Raw genomic sequence first — 9,824 nt, forward strand, 5'->3', positions numbered from 1 at the left:
CAGGCAAGAGCCCACCTGCCGGGCAAGCGTCTCCAAGAGTGAAAAGGAATCCGCACCCCGCGCAAGGGAGCCGAGTCCTGTGAACCCTGCGGTGGCTTCGTGGTTGCTTCCCTGATCCATTCGCCGCAGTCTCAGAGTTGAAGCAGTTTGGCGTTTACTCCCGGGCCTTTCCGGGATGGGAGAAGGAAGCCTGCGCGGGAACTTGAATTTTTTTCGAGTCAAAATCAGCAAGTTGTTGTTGTTGTTGTTGTTGTTTGAGACCAAGTGAGCCACCGCACCCAGCCAAGAATCGGCTGTTTAAGAAAGACTAGGTTTCCACGTAAGAAGCAGGGTTCTTTGGGCCAAATGTTGACCTTTTCTCTTTTCTTTTTTCTATCTTCTTGATGAAGAGAATGCAATAGGAAGAATGTGAAGATTTTTAAAAAATGTTTTTGGTTGTTTCACGTTTAGGGATTTTTTTCCCTGCAAGGAAAAAAAAGAGAACAAAGAAAAAAAAATTTTGTTATCCTTTGCATATAGCGAAGGAGCCACAGCTTTCGTCCCGCCGGCCGGTTAGCTCGGTTGCTTAGTGTTGTGTTAATTACGCTAAAGGTTGTGGGTTTGATCCCCTTCCGGGCCACATGAGGGGAATTAGTTATTTACCACTTTTGTTGATCACGTCTTCTGTGAATTCTCCTTCCAGTTTCTCCGAAAGTAAGCTCTATATCGCCACTACTGAACTGGGAACACAGTCTTTTAAAAGAAGTAATGTGGGCGAGGACTGTGGCTCACGCCCGTAATCCCAGCCCTTTGGGAGGCCTAGGTGGGCGGATCACTTCAGTTCAGAAGTTCGAGACCAGCCTAGCTAATATGGTAAAACCCCCGTCTCTACTAGAAATACAAAAATTAGCCGGTCGTGGTTGCGAGCGCCTGTAATTCCAGCTACTAGGGAGGCTGAGACAGGAGAATCGCTTGAACCCGCGGGGAGAGGTGGGGCGGCGCGCAGAGGTTGCAGAGAGCAAACATCGTGCCACTGCACTCCAGCCTAGCTGATAAGAGCGAAACTCCATCTCAAAAAAAAAAAAAGAAAAAGAAAAAAAAAGAAGAAGAAGAAGAAGTAACATGTGAGAGCTAAGATGGCGGCCTTCATTTTTGTTTTTAAGTAAAATTGAGTAAGGTAAGGCGTGTGTGCTAAGGGAAGGGGAAATAGCGTTAAACAATTTCCAGTTTTGTTTTAGACAAAACTTTTAGAAACATCCTTTCACATTAAACTTGTGAAAGACAAAAAAAGATTCTATTTGCTGTGGCTGGTTAGCTCAACTGGTTAGAATTCGGTCATAGATTCCCGTTTGTCCCTGGCTAAGAACAATTCGTGGTCTCTCAAGTCCTCTCCAAGGTTTAACAACGTCCCCAATAAATCTGTAGAATCCGATGGCTGTTCCCTCACAATTTAGGTCTTTGCTTTTATTTCCATCTTTATACATAGAAAATTGGCCTGTGTGAATTGTCTCCATCTGAGAAGAAATTGTAAAGCCATCTGCACTTCCAATCACTTCCACACTTGGGTTTTCACCGGATCACATGAAATAGGATTTTTAAATGACATATGTGAACAATTTTCATTAACATCAACACACTAGGAAAAAAAAAAGAAACTAAAAGCTTCATTTTAAACTTAAACGACATGTAAAAGACATTATTTTGTAAACGTCTGATTAAAGTTCAATCTTGGAGTAAGAAATATGGTGGGCACAGTGACTCATGCCTGTAATTCCAGCACTTTGGGAAGCCGAGGCAAGTGGATCACTTGAGGTCAGGAGTTTCAGACCAGCCTGGCGAACATGGCAAAACCCCGCCTCTACTAAAGATATAAAAATTAGCTGGGTGTGGTGGCACACACCTGTAGTCCCAACTACGCGGGAGGCTGGGGCACGAGAATCGCTTGAACCTGTGAGGTGGAGGTTGCAATGAACCGAGATCACGACACTGCACTTCAGCCTGAGCGACAGAGCGAGATTCTGTCTCAAAAAGTAAAGAAAAGAAATATATTCACATTTCAAAGTTAAAAAGCATAAAAAGATACAGTAAAAAGTCTTTTCTTATATCTCATCCACCCAGAAATCATTTCCAATGTCCACAGGTAAACTCTATGCATAGTTGCTTAAGCATCCTTTCCAATATTTATACAAATTCTTGTTTTCTCTCTTGTTTTTTATTTATTTATTTATTTATTTAGACAGAGTCTGGCTCTGTGGCCCAGACTGGTGTGCAGTGGCACCGTCTCAGCTCACTGCAACCTCTGCCTCCTAGGTTCAAGCGATTCTTGTGCCTCAGCCTCCCAAGTAGCTGGGACTACAGGTATCTGCCACCATGCCTAGTTAATTTTTTGTATTTTTAGTAGAGACAGGGTTTCACTATATTGGCCAAGCTGGTCTTGAACTCCTGGCCTCAAGTGATCCACCCACCTCGGCCTCTCAAAATGCTGGGATTACAGAGGTTGAGTTACCGTGTCTGACCGTCTCTTTTTATAAAAGAACACATCATGTTGCAATTTGCCTTCATCACTTCACAATGTAACTTGGAATCACTATTTTATCAGTATTTAAAAATCTGGCAAATAACACTTTACAGTTGGCAAAATCAGAGCTCATTTTCAAAAGAGTTGGCATATTCAGCAGAAGTTGAACCTGAAATGTTCTGTTTGCATCATTGAAGGAGGGAATGCACACAAGAAGGAGACTTTGAGAAACTTGAAAGTCGAAGAGATGATGACAGCTATAATTTTCTGCTACAAAGGAGGACAACACATTTTCTGCCTAACAGCATAAAATAGTACATGAATATGTATTAATTTAGCAAATATTTACTGATTTCTCCACTCCTTAGAATGCAATAATTGGTTGTTATTCTATGTCTGGTAGTTGCTGATGAGATATTGTTATGTGGAAAAAACAGAATCCAAAACATTTTTGTAAGATTATGGTTTTTTTAGTTTAAAAAAACTGTATTAAGGGATGATTTACATATGATAATGTGTACAATTTGATGTTTTGGCATATTTATACATATATGTAACAACTACCACAATCAAAGTAGAGAAAATTTCCATGATCCCAAAAAGTTCCCTTGTGGCCTGTGATAGTGAAACCTGCGAATATATTCTCTTTCACAGCAAAAGGAACTTTGCAGCTGTGATTAAATTAAGGATTATGAAATGAGGTGATTATCCTCAATTACCTGGATTGGGCGTTGTAATCACAAAGATCCTTTTAAGAGGGATCATGTCAGAGAAGGAGATGTGACAGTGGAAGCAAAAGTTGGAGTGACAAGGCCCGGCGCGGTGGCTCACGCCTATAATCCCAGCACTTTGGGAGGCCGAGGTGGGCAGATTGCCTGAGCTCAGGAGTTTGAGACCAGCCCCGCCAACATGGTGAAACCTCATCTCTACTAAAAATACAAAAATTAGCCAGTAATCCTGACTAAATGCGCCTGTAATCCTTGCTACTCAGGAGGCTGAGGCAGGAGAATTGCTTGAACCTGGGAGGTGGAGGTCGCAGGGAGCAGAGATCGCGCCACTGCACTCCAGCTTGGGTGACAGAGTGAGACTCCGTCTTAAACAAACAAACAAATAAAAAGTTGGAGTGATGCAGGGCGATGAGCCAACTAATGCCAGCAGCCTCTTCTTGCTGGCGAAGGCAAGGAAACAGATTCTCCTCTAGAGCTTACAGAAGGAAGACAGCCGTGCTGGCTCACTCTAGACCCCTGACATCCAGAGCTGTGAGATAATAAATTTGTGTTGTTTTAAGCTATTAAGTTTGTAGTAATTTTTCACAGCAGTAATAGGAAACTAATGCATGCCCTTTCCCAGTCAGTCACACTCCAACCACACAATTTCCAGTCAACTATAGGCCCTTGCCATCATGATGGTTTTGCCTTTTCTGGAATTTAATCTAAATGGAATTACATGCTATGTACTCTAGTTCCTGGTTTTTGCTCAGAACATTTTTGAGATTCATTCATGTTGTTGCACATGTCAGTAATTTATTCCATTATTAGCACTTTATTGGTAAAATGTATTCTATTTGTCCAGACATGCCACCATTTGTTTTTCCATTCATCTGTGGGTGAACATTTTTATTATTTTCACATTCTAGCTATTATAAATAGGGCTGCTGTGCAAATTTGTGTAACAAGTCTTTGTGTAGACATATATAAGCCAGAGTTCTTCAGAAACAGACAACCAATAGTGTGTGTGTGTGTGCATGTGTGTGTGTACACAGTGATTTTAAGGAATGGACTTACGTGACTGTAGAGTCTGGCCAGTTTAGATTCTGCACGGTATGCCAGCAGGCGGGAGACCCAGGAAAAAGTCAATGTGGCAGCTAAAACTCAAAGGCTGTCTGCTGGCAAAAGTCCCTCTTCCTCGGGAGAGAAGTTAGTCTTTTTTCTCTTAAGTATTTTTCAACTGGTAGGAAGCAATCTGCTTTACTCAAAGTGTACTAAATTAAATGTTAATCTCATCTAGAAGTACCTTCACATCAACCTCTAAACTAGTGTTCGATCAAATATCTGAGTACTATGAGCTAGCCATGTTGACACGAAAAATTAACCATTGAATGTGTTTTCACTTCTTTTCCAGGAAATACCTAGGAATGGAATTGCTGGTCATTTAGTAAGTGGGTGTTTAACTTTATAAGAAGCTACCAGTGTTTTCCAAAGTGATGGTGCACTTTACATTCCAAAAAGCATTGTATGAGAGTTCCAGTTGTACAACCTCCTCAGCATTTGTTATTATCAGACTTCATGTTTGTGCAAAGATATCCTATGACATCTTTGCCTATTTCATAATCATGATTTTCTCCTATATTTCCTTCTCAGAGATTTATAAATTAGCACTTTTGTTTAGGCCTATGATCTATTTTCAGTTAATTTTTTTATGTATTCTGAAATAAGGGTCAAAGTAAATTTTTTTTCCATATGGCTATCTCCTTGTTTCTGCACCATTTTTGAAAAGGCTATCCTTTCCTCATAAGTACATAGGCACCTATGTTGAAAGTAAATTATTATACATGTACATCTATTTTTGGAGTCTCTATTTTATTCCATTAATCTATATGACTTTCTTAATTATACTTTAATTTGCAGGCCAGTTAGGATGGCTATTATCAAAAAACAGAAAATAAATTGGTAAGGACTTATTGGTAAGGAACCTTGTGTATTGCTGGTGGAAATGAAAAGCAGTGCAGCCACTGTGGAAAACAGTAAGATTCCTCAATTTTTTTTTTTTTTTTTTGACAGAGTCTTGCTCTGTCTCCCAGGCTGGAGTGCAGTGGCGCGATCTCAGTTCACTGCAACCTCCGCCTCCTGAGTTGAAGCAATTCTCCTGCCTCAGCCTCCTGAGTAGCTGGGACTACAGGCGCACGCCACCATGCCTGGCTAGTTTTTTTTGTATTTTAGTAGAGACCGGGTTTCACCATGTTGCCCAGGCTGGTCGCAAACTCCTGAGCTCAGGCAATCTGCCCAGCTTGGCCTCCCAAAGTGCTCGGATTACAGGCGTGAGCCACTGCACCCGGCCAATCCTCAAAGTATTAAATGTAGAATTACCATATGATCCAGCAATTCCATTTTTGCGTATATATCCAAAAGAAATTAAAACAGGGGCTCAGATTCATAGCAGTGTTATTCACAATAGCTAAATATCCATCAACAGATTAATGGATAAACAAAATGTGGTATACACATACAATGGAATATTATTCAGCCTTGAAAGGAAATTCTGGCTGGGCGCAGTGGCTTATGCCTGTAATCCCAGCACTGTGGGAGGCCCAGGTGGGTGGATCACCTGAGGTCAGGAGTTCGAGACCAGCCTCACCAACATGGTGAAACTCCATCTCTACTAAAAATACAAAATTAGCAGGGTGTGGTGGCTCATGCCTGTAATCCCAGCCGGAGGCTGAAGCAGGAGAATCGCTTGGACCCGGCAGGCGGAGGTTGCAGTGAGCCAAGATAACACCATTGCATTGCACCCCAGCCTGGGCAACAAGAGCAAAACTCAGTCTCAAGAAAAAAAAAAGGAAATTCTGACACATGCTAAAACACGGATGAACCTTGAAGACATTATGCTAAGTGAAATAAACCAATCACAAAAAGATGAATATTTTATATTCCATTTATATAACTTATCAAAGTAGTACAATTTATAGAGAGATAAAGTGGAATGGTGGTTTCCAGGGGACTAGAAAGAGGCAAGGATGTGGAGTTAGTGTTTAGTAAGTACAGAGTTTCACTTGGAAAAGATGGAAAAGTTCTGGAGACAAATGGTGGTAATGGTTGCACAACAATGTAAATGTACTTAATGCCACAGAACTGAACACTTAAAAATGGCTAAGATGGTAAATTTTATGTTATGGTTGCTTACATAATAAAATAATTACACACCAGAGACCTATGACATACGTATTAGCCACATTTTTTAAAATGATAAAACTGTAACAACCTTATTAGAGACTGATTCAGGTACCTACAGCAAGTAATAGGTGGAGTTGTCAGTAGCCTCTCAAATTGAGGTGTTTGATGGTCCCTGACTAACACCCAAGGATTACCTCTGTATTTATAACACAATCATCAATTTAGTTATGGATAGAAAAAATGCTTAAAGCTGTCTCCACATGTCCCTCATTTTCTACCCTCTCTTTTTGCACTGCACTTGGCCTGTGGTCTGGGTGTGAGGTCCACATTCCTTCTGAGAACCCATAGACCAGCACTCTGAGCTCTTCCAACCCCCTTCTCCTATATTTCAACCTCCAGGCTCAAACCCTCATTTACTGATCTTTATTTATTTATTTATTTATTTATTTATTTGTTTTTGGAGACAGAGTCTTGCTCTATTCTCCAGGCTGGAGTGTAGTGGCCCAATCTTGGCTCACCGCAACCTCTGCCTCCTGGGTTCAAGCAATTCTCATACCTCAGCCCCCTGAGTAGCTGGGATTACAGGTGCCCACCAACACACCCGGCTACGTTTTGTATTTTTGGTAGGGACGGGGTTTCTCCATGTTGGCCAGGCTGGTCTCGAACTCCTGACCTCACGGCGATCTGCCCGCCTCGGCATCCCAAAGTGATGAGATTACAGGCATCAGCCACCGCGCCCGGCCGCTGATCTTTCTTTAATCATTCTTTTAAAAATGATGGATATCTTAATGGTTTCCTTCTTTTCTTTCCTCCTTTCGTTTTATTTTATTTTATTTCATTATTTTATTTTTTGAGACAGGATCTCTGTCACCCAGGCTGAAATGGTTTCTTATAGGAAATAATCTTTGGAGCCTCTCCGAACCCACTCCACTACCATACAGAGATAATTTTATTAAGTTTGGATTATATCCTTTCAACCTTTATCTACATTTATGTGAAATTATCTTTACATATTTGTAATTATATTTTTGCATAAATAAAGCCCAATAGACATGATGTTATGTGTTCTTTAAACTTAATATGTCTTGGACACATTTCAAACATACTTATACCTAAAGGTCTGCCTTATCTTAGCTATTTGATTCTATAGCATAGCATAATTTATTTAACTAGACCTCATTTGTTGGGCATTCAGGTGGTTCGTACTTTCTCTCTCTCGTAAAGAAGTTTCACATCGCCTCCTGCTCCGCCTGTTGTGCGACCGCTACGCGCGGCTCTGCTATGCTCTGCCCGCTCCAAGAGCAGACCAAGGGGTGTGCTGCCAGCAAGGCTGCTCTCCGCGTGCCGCAAAACGATCTCAGAGTAAAGACGACCTTAAATTCGATATGTGAAGTTGATTTCCATGGAAGCCTCGTCATCCTCTCATGACAATTGTGACAGCTTTGCTTCTGATAATTTTGCAAACACGAGGTTTCAGTCAGTCCAGGAAGGCTGCGGGACCAGCAGCCAGTGCAGACACTCTGGACCTCTCAGGCAGGCGGTGAAGTTTCCAGGGCGAAACACCAGGGGAGGAGCCAATAAAAAAAGCAGAGTACCGCAAACTCTCAAGGAATTCTATGACCGGTTCCAATTCCGATTCAGAAGGTGAAAGTGCCATGAATTTGTTTTTCTTTGTTTTTTTTTTTTTTTTTTTTTTTTGAGAAAAGGGCTTTAAATATAAAGCAAAACAAAGCAATGCTTGTAAAACGCATGTCAGTATGAGCTTCCCTGGTTTGTTCCCTGGAAGACATTCCCCGCCAGGCCCCAGCTCACAATCAAGGAGACCCCAAGGTAAACATTCCTGGGTGTTGCTTCAAGGAGACATTCTGAATGGGGAGAGCTCGGCTTCTTAGAGGTCAAGGTCAGGATCCTCGGGTCCCTTGGCGCTCTACCTACGGAAGAGAAGGAAGAAAAGACAGAGGATAAGTACATGTTGGTGAGAAAGAGGAAGATTGTGGACGGCTACATGAACGAAGTTGAGATGCCCAGAAATCGTCCCGCCAGATCACCCATGATCCTTCCACATATAATTCGCCCACCGGAAGAAATTACAGAGGAAGGTTTGGAGAACATCTGCAGCAACTCTCAAGAGAAGATATATAACCGTTCGCTGGGTTCTATTTGCCATCAACGCCGCCAGAAAACTATTGTTACCAAAACAAACTGCAGAAACCCAGACTGCTGGGGCTTTCTAGGCCTGTTCTGCGGCCCCGACCTTAGAAACCCTTGTGGTGAAGAGGTCAGGAATGCTCTGCTGGATGCGAACTGGCATTGCCCGCCTTGCCGAGGACCTGCAACTGCAGTTTCCGCCTGCAGCGAGATAGACTGTGGGGAACTGGGGTCCTTGTATATTTAGCCAAATATAATGGCTTTGGGAATGTGCATGCTTACTTGAAAAGTCTGAAACAGGAATTTGAAATGCAAGCATGATATTGGAAAATTCACTGCCTGTCTTCCACTTCTCAAATCTCTCTTGCTGAAGTTTTCAATTTTGTCATTGATTGAAACCTGAGTTAAGAATCTTGGTGATCAGTCTGTTTTGTAAGAAACTTCCATCAAGAAGCAAAACAAGAACAAAAACAAAAACAAAAAAAACCTTCCATCAAGAATCTTGACAATCAGCCTGTTTATAAGAAGCTCCAATCAAGATAAATCTCAGTAGACATGTGTTTCTGGAGCACCACTAAATGAATATTGCTTGCTATACTTTTCCCTCCTGCAGTTTTCTCCTCTGCTCCCCACAATCTCCAACTCATCGCACCCCTTTCTGTTTCCAATGGTCCTCTCCCCCTGCTTAGTTTCTGAAGTCTTTTTAAATGACAATTTTATGAAAGCATATTTGATTTAGTTGCTGTTGAAATAGTCCTGAAGTCCACTCACGAAACCTAAGAACTTAAAAACACAGTAGTAGTATTAACTATATCTATTGAATTTCAGAGAACAGCTCTCTAACTTGTTTATGCAAAAACAATGGGTATGTGGGCTGGGGGCCATGGCTCATGCCTGTAATCCCGGCACTTGAGAGGCAGAGGCGGGCGGATCACCTGAGGTCAGGAGTTCAAGACCAGCCTGAACAACATGGTGAAACCCAGGCTCTAGCAAAAATACAAAAATTAGCTGGGCCTGGTGGCGGGCGACTGTAATCCCAGTTACTCAGGAGGCTGATGCAGGAGAAACTCTTGAAACTAGGAGGTGGTGTTTGCAGTGAGCAGAGATGGTGCCATTGCACTCCAGCCTGGGTGACAAGAGGGAAACTCCATCTCAACAAGAAACAAAAAACAAAAAACCAATGGATATGACTTAGTGTTTATACTAGTTGATATTTTTAACAGAATCGAGGCACAAAAGTCTTAAAACCATGTGGGAAACTTAGGTAATTGTTGCAGAGTGTAGCATAT

General features: G+C 41.8%; 1 pseudogene; it reads left to right on the plus strand.

Annotated features, from left to right (window-relative positions):
- Nucleotides 1-7,668: 7,668 nt before the first annotated feature.
- Nucleotides 7,669-8,856, plus strand: LOC100588637 (annotated as a pseudogene).
- The last annotated feature ends 968 nt before the right edge of the window (nt 8,857-9,824 follow it).

This window comes from Nomascus leucogenys, chromosome 22a (assembly GCF_006542625.1).
Source record: "Nomascus leucogenys isolate Asia chromosome 22a, Asia_NLE_v1, whole genome shotgun sequence".
Classification (NCBI taxonomy): domain Eukaryota; kingdom Metazoa; phylum Chordata; class Mammalia; order Primates; family Hylobatidae; genus Nomascus; species Nomascus leucogenys.